At 52.5% G+C, this 6,681-nt stretch overlaps 1 pseudogene; it reads left to right on the top strand.

Annotated features, from left to right (window-relative positions):
- Window positions 1–139: 139 nt before the first annotated feature.
- On the top strand, window positions 140–306 carry LOC111827598 (annotated as a pseudogene).
- Window positions 307–6,681: the final 6,375 nt, after the last annotated feature.

Here is a 6,681-nt window from a genome sequence, read left to right as displayed (position 1 = left end):
CTGTTGTACAACTAGAGAACACACAGTTGTCAAAGAGTTAATTCACCACATTAATTAATGAGGGAAGAGTGAGATGGTAAAGCTGATGCCAAGAGTCTTTGGAACGGGGTTTGCATGGTCCATTTTAAATGCCAGGGCGATCGCTTCTCGGCCTTTTGGCTAAGATCAAGTGTAGTATCTGTTCTTAGCAGTTTAAAATGCCAGGGCGAGATTCCGAAACTCCATTTAAAACCCTGATCGCTCTATGAGACGATCAAGAGCAATCTTTGGTTTTGTATCAGATACAAATCCACAAGTTAACCTGTAACTTCACCAGACTCCAGCCCTTCATTAATGGTAATTAGCAAGGCAGACGGAAGCTTCCTGAAAAGAATCCGAGGAGACATTTGTCCCGAGAGGACATACCGATGGCCAACAGACACGAAAAGATGCTCAACGTCACTGCTCACCAGGGATCCGGACCCAGCGCTGCGCCACCTCACGCCTGCCAGGCGGCGATCAGCAAAAGACAAGAAGCGCCCAGAGCTGGCGAGGATGCGGGGAAGGGGCCTCGTGTGCTGGGGGGGTGGGGGGGGATGTAAATTGGTGCTGCCGCCATGGAGACTCCTCAAAAAATTAAAACTAGGACCAGCCCCAGCCATTCCAGGTCTGGGTGTTTACGCAAGAAAATGAAAACACTGATTGACAAGATATACGCGCCCCTGTTCACTGCAGCGTCAGTTACAGCGGCCAAGGCTGGGAAGCAGCTGGGTGTCCCCAGAGCCGAGCGGATGAGGATGTGGGACAGGCGTACAGTGGACGCGACGCAGCAGTGACAGGCAGGGACTCTACCATGTGCAACAGCGCGATGGGCCAGCGGTGCTGTGCTGAGTGAAGGAAGTCAGACGGAGGAAGACAAACCCGTTATACTTTCCCTCCTGCGTAGAGTCTAACACAGTAAATGAACCAACACAGAACAAAGTCATAGACAGAGAACAAGCTGATGGTTGCCAGATGAGCAGTGTGTCTGCCCACCGTAGTCTAGGAAACACACACACACACACACCACACACGCAGACACACACACAGACACACCACATACACAGACACACACACCACACACCACACACATGCAGACACACACACCACACACACACACCACACACCACACACCACACACACAAACACAGACACACACACCACAAACACAGACACACCCACACACACCACACACACACACACCACACACCACACACCACACACACACACACACACACACCACACACACACACACACACCACACACACCCACACACACACACATGCACACGCACATGAGGGTACAGGTGCCTGGCTAGGTCCAGTGTGCATGTGTGTGTGTGTGGAGGGGGAAGATAGCTCTGCAGTCCTCGGAGTGTGTTTGGGCGTATGATGTCTGCGTGTGCCTTGGTGTGCGCCCGGGGCCCCAAGTGTGCAGCTGTCTGGGTGCATCGCTGTGTGAGTTGGTTGTCAGGGTGAAGGCAGGTTTTTGTTCTACCTCTGTCTCAGCTTGAGCCTCACAACAAGTCAGCAGAGAGAATGTCTCCTTTTGGGAGGGAGGGTGGGAAAATATAGCTCATCCTGGCAGTATGCGTCAAGGCTTTCTAAACAGAAACAAATCATAGGACATTCTTGTGTGGGATCCTTAGCTCTCACCGAGCTGGGGTTTAAAAGAAAGAGAGCTGAGTGCTATGTGTGTGTTCGTGGCATTTCTATTTGTCTAATGTGTGTGTGGGGGGTTGGGGGGCCTATTTCTTTGATGTGCTTGCCACTCTGTAAGGCACGGTCTGTCAACAGCGGGGCGTGTGCCTGTGTGTGCGGGGCCCGTGTCAGCCCTTAGGAAGCCGTGTAAGATGGGCTAGAACACAGGCTCCTCCACACTCAGACCATGCCAGGTCCACACAGTCCTGAACTTCTGCACCCCTCGGCTTTCTCCGGAGAATAATAATAGCACGGACCTCAGCAGGGGCTGGTGAGGATTAAATGAGATCATGCTATGTGCCCGGCACGAGTCAGAGTATGTTAATGGGCCTGTCTTTGAATGTGCCTCTCTGAGAGCCATGTCCCTCGGTTGTGACATCTCAGCCAGATAATAAACTCCCTTAGAGCAGGGCGTGGGTCTTTTTTAAAGAAGTATGTTATTTATTTTTTGTTGTTGTTGTTAATCTTCACCCAAGGATATTTTTCCATTCATTGTTAGAAAGAGTGGAAGGGACTGGGAGAGACACGGAGAGAGAAGCATTGATGTGAGAGAGACACATGGATGGGTTGCCTCCCGCACACGCCCAGACCAGGGGCCTGCAACCAAGGTACACACTTTGACCGGAATCGAACCCACGACCCTCCAGCCTGAGGCCCGACGCTCTATCCACTGAGGCAAACCAGCTAGGGCAGGGCATGGGTCTTAATTATCTTTAATAATACTCAGGACACTTCAGTGCCACCTGGGTGCTCTCTACATATGTCATCTTGTGGGGAAATGATCACAAGTTCATGGGAACACAGGCTGGCCTGAGCCTCAGGGCGAGTCTGCCGTCCTCTTTTGTCCGCTCACCCCACCGCAGGCATCAGCAAGATGCTGGGTGAGCCTGTGTGGGTTTTTATGGGCCAGACGGGGAGGGCCCCGGAGGGCTCTGCAGTCTACACCACACCCCTCCCTGGCTGCATGTGGGTGTCCTGTGTGTGTGTCTGTGCGTTGCTCTGTGTAGGCGACATCTTTCTGTTACGAAGCTCCTTTGTGTTATCCCGAGGACTTGCGCCTGTCAGTGTGTGTGACAAGCCTCCTGCCTGGGGCTTGCTCTCCTCCCCCAGTTTTCCAAGTTACATAAGCAGCGGAGGGGCCAGTCAGGCTGGGCCACGGGCTCCCCCTGCTGGCGGTCTCTGGAACTCACAGTCTGGGAGGAGCAACTGGAAAAAGCTGCATTCCCTGCTGGGTTTCATTCACCCCGACTGGAGACACCAGGCTTGCCCTCAATACCTCCTCGCCCTCAGCTCCTGAGTGTGACCTCCTTGAGGGTTGGTTATTACTTAGTGTGGGATGTCTCCCTGGTACGACCGTATGTTCCCTGAGCGCAGGGACCATGCTGGACTTGTTTACCACGCATCTCCAGCGGCCAGCATGAGGTCTGGCCCCACCAGTAGTTGTGAAATGAGGGAGTTTATAGGGTGGAGAAAATGGGGTGCGGAAGTGTGGGGCTTTGGGGACATGTCCCTCTGAGCTCCTCATACTGTAGCAGTGGGAATTGTAACCCGCCCCACCATTCTTTTGACATTGTTTCTGTAAATGCTGACTTGGACCAATATGTCGCTTGTAGATAAACAGCATCCTCTGTAATAAAAGGCTAATATGCAAATGGTCCCCTGACGGGGAGTTCAGGAGTTCGACTGGGAGTTTGCCTACGGCCCCTCCCTCGGCCAGCCCCGCCCCCAATCGCCCCCCTCCCCCACCTGATTGGGCCCAGCCAGCTGGACCCCACCCATGCATGAATTCATGCACCAGGCCTCTAGTGTTTGCATAAGAATCCTAGGAACTAACTTCAGAAGCTACAGACTCTGACCTTCAGTTCCCCACTTCCGGAAGAGTTGTTGACCTTCAAACGTAGAACCGGGTTGACGAAGAGCCAGGATGACGCACACCAGACCTCCCTTGACCAGTTTCGAGATCTTTATCGGGATGGACTGTGCTGAGAACTTTTCAACCCCCTCTCCTTGATTTTGTTGTTCGACTTTGCCTCTTCCTCCTTATAAAAACCTCTGCCTTCACCGAGGTGGGGAGATGGGCTTTGTGACAAGTGTCCCCCATTTCCTCAGGCGACCAGCACTTGAATGAAACCACATTCCCTTTTCACCAGTATTTGTCTCACGAGTTTGTTTTTTGTGGTGGCAGGCAGCACAATACCTTGGTCACTTAGAAGCTGTGTGGCCTTGGGCAAAATGCTTAACCTCTCTGATCCTCTGGCTTCTTATCTGTTAGATGACACCATCTGGTGAATATGCTATAAAGACTAGAAATAATATCTGTGATTGAAAAAAAAGAAGCCACGTACTAAACCTGACAAGCTCAGGGGAGGCCAGCATGGCAGGCCCGACAAACTCAGGGACCAAGAGTAACCACGTAGGATGGTCTGGGCATAACAATTCCTAGCTAACCGTGGGTCAGGGTGGGTAGTCCCTCCCTAGGCCTGTAGCTTCCTTGACAAAGATTAACTTTGAACTTAACTGAGGCTATTGTCTTCTTGCATCTATGATAACACACCTTTGGAATGTCTGGGTAACTTGTATCAGGACACAACCAATGCACCAGGGCAAAACCACAAATTCCCTCATTGTTATTGTTATCTTGTTAATTGCTGACTGTTAACTATCCTGTACCCACCTATGTATAATAAGTATGTGTCTATCATTTTACTTTCTTATCCAATCCCAGAGTTTCCCCCACTTTACTTTCTCCCTAATCTATCACCAATGGATTTCATGTAACCCACTTATGTCTCCTCCTTTAATGGTAATTTATAAAATTAGGTAAAAAACCGCCATTCTCCTGGGCATTATCTCAATACATAGAGATTCTACTTCCCAGCAATAGTCCACAGTTTGGCTCAAATAAACTCATAAAAATTCTCTGAAATTTATTTAAAAAAAAAATTCTCGGCATTCCTTACGTCGACATATCCAAAAGGGCCTTATGGTGTAGGCCTCCCGTGAATGCAATCTATGATGAGTGTTACAGAACAGAGTCCGTCCACCTGGCGCTAGCGAGGCCAAACATTAAACACCGAGAACTGCTGTGGACAAATATTGGCTATTTTCACTATGAATGGTGCCACCCAGGAGAACTGGAAGTTAACGCTCAAAAGCCCAAACTCCCTGACGGTGTGTAGGTTACAGATGATATAGGGCAAAACCACAAGACACCATGGGTTAGGGGTTCGGGGTCGTGCTGGGAGCTGGTTGACCAGAGGTGAGAGAAGGGTAATAAATAATTGTTCCAGGTTTTAAGGACAGTTCTGAGGTCGGCAGAACCTCTGTCTGGTTTCATGGGAAAGTAGCCAAGGAGTCATCCCTCTGTAGGGCTCAGGAGCTGAAACTTACCTTAGGTCAAGATGTTATCTTTAGCCTCTGGAGGTCCAGACCTTGTGATCATTGTTCAGGTCTGAGCTACTATCTCCTGCTGCCTGGGGGTGGGGTGGAGGGTGGTTGCTGATTATGGGGACGGGGTGGAGGCTGTCTAGCTCTCTCAGAGGGATATGAGATAGAGAGATGAATTCTAGAGCTAAATTTTAAAGCTAAATTTAGTCCAAGTCACAAGGACCCTGAGTTTCATGAGGAGGAGGAGGGCTGGCACCATCTCTCAAGCATCGGCAAGGCAGTAAAGCCACTCCACTCCAGAGTACAGGAAGTGGTTTTCCTCCCAGCACTTCCTGTGTCTTTTGGTTTTCACAGAGCTCAGCCCGCCTGTGCATGGATTTAGGTGAAATGGGGAGACCAGGCTGTGCATGTGTCAGAGCAGGAGAAAATGGGACCCTGGGCCTGTCCAGGAAGCCTTGGGAGAGGGGGCTGGACCTCTGAGACCCCCTGGGGGGTTCCAGCATTCTGCCTCAGTTTCTCTGGTTCGTCTCTGAATGTGGCATCAACTGAGCACCTCCTGAGCCAGGCACTGTACCAGGCTTGGGAACAGGAAGTCTAGGAAGGTCTGGTCTGGCCAACGCCACTTCCCCTCTCAGGGTTTGTTTCTCCCTCACTAGAGGGGGTGGGGGAAGTGTGGGGGCAGCGAGGGGTTTAGAGTGAAGATGCTAGGCGAGCTTCCTCAGCCTTGGCTTTGCAGATCTGGCTTTCCTTCTCCCATTCTGTCCCCACCTTTCCTACTGGGGAGGAGACAGACCCCCTAGGAAAGGGGCCTCTGGCATTCTCCCACCCACAGGGCAGGCCCCACCCTTCCCAGTGCAGAGCGAGCGGAACCCCTCTCTCCTCATTGGAAATGAAGACTCCTTCACCCAAACCCCAGGCTCACCCTCCCCTTAAGTCTAGATTAAACCTCTGAGCAAGCAACTTCAATAATAATTCAAAAACACCTTGCTATGGGCCAAGCACCTTATGTACTTTATTTCAATTAATAGTCACAAAAACACTTTGGGGTGGATGCCAATTTGCCAACAAGAAAACTGGGATAAAAGGAGGTTAGGCAACCAGACCAGGGTCACCAGGAAGTGAAGGCGCCCACCCTCCTGATGCCACCCCGGGGTGGGCAAACTCATCTCCAGCGCCCTTCGGCCCAGATCTCCCGCGTCCGGAACCCCCGAGTCCCGCCACGTCCCCTACAGCGGGGTTTGCGGCGAGGCCTAGCGGCCCAGAGCCAAGAACCGGACTCAAGTGCGTGGCACAGTCGCCCCACCAACCCCAGGGCGCCTGCACCCAGCTCGCCAGGGAAGGCTGGCAGGTGCGGGGTCGGAGGCCCTGGGGTCTGCTGCGCGGAGGATGGGGGTTTGGCTGAGCTCGAGTCCCGCGGGGGGTGGGGGGCGGGGGCGGGGGTGGAGCCGGGCCAAGGTCGGCCGCGGGGCTGGGAGGGGCGGGGGCCACGGCCGAGGTGGGCGTGGTCTGGGCCCGGACCGGAGTGGGCGGGGCCAGAGTCGGGGTCAGGGCGGAGTTGAGGTCGAGGTTCAGGACC

This window comes from Myotis lucifugus, unplaced genomic scaffold, assembly GCF_000147115.1.
Source record: "Myotis lucifugus unplaced genomic scaffold, Myoluc2.0 scaffold_190, whole genome shotgun sequence".
Classification (NCBI taxonomy): Eukaryota; Metazoa; Chordata; class Mammalia; order Chiroptera; family Vespertilionidae; genus Myotis; species Myotis lucifugus.
Note: the sequence above shows the minus strand (reverse complement) of the source record. Positions and strands in the feature narration are given on the sequence as shown.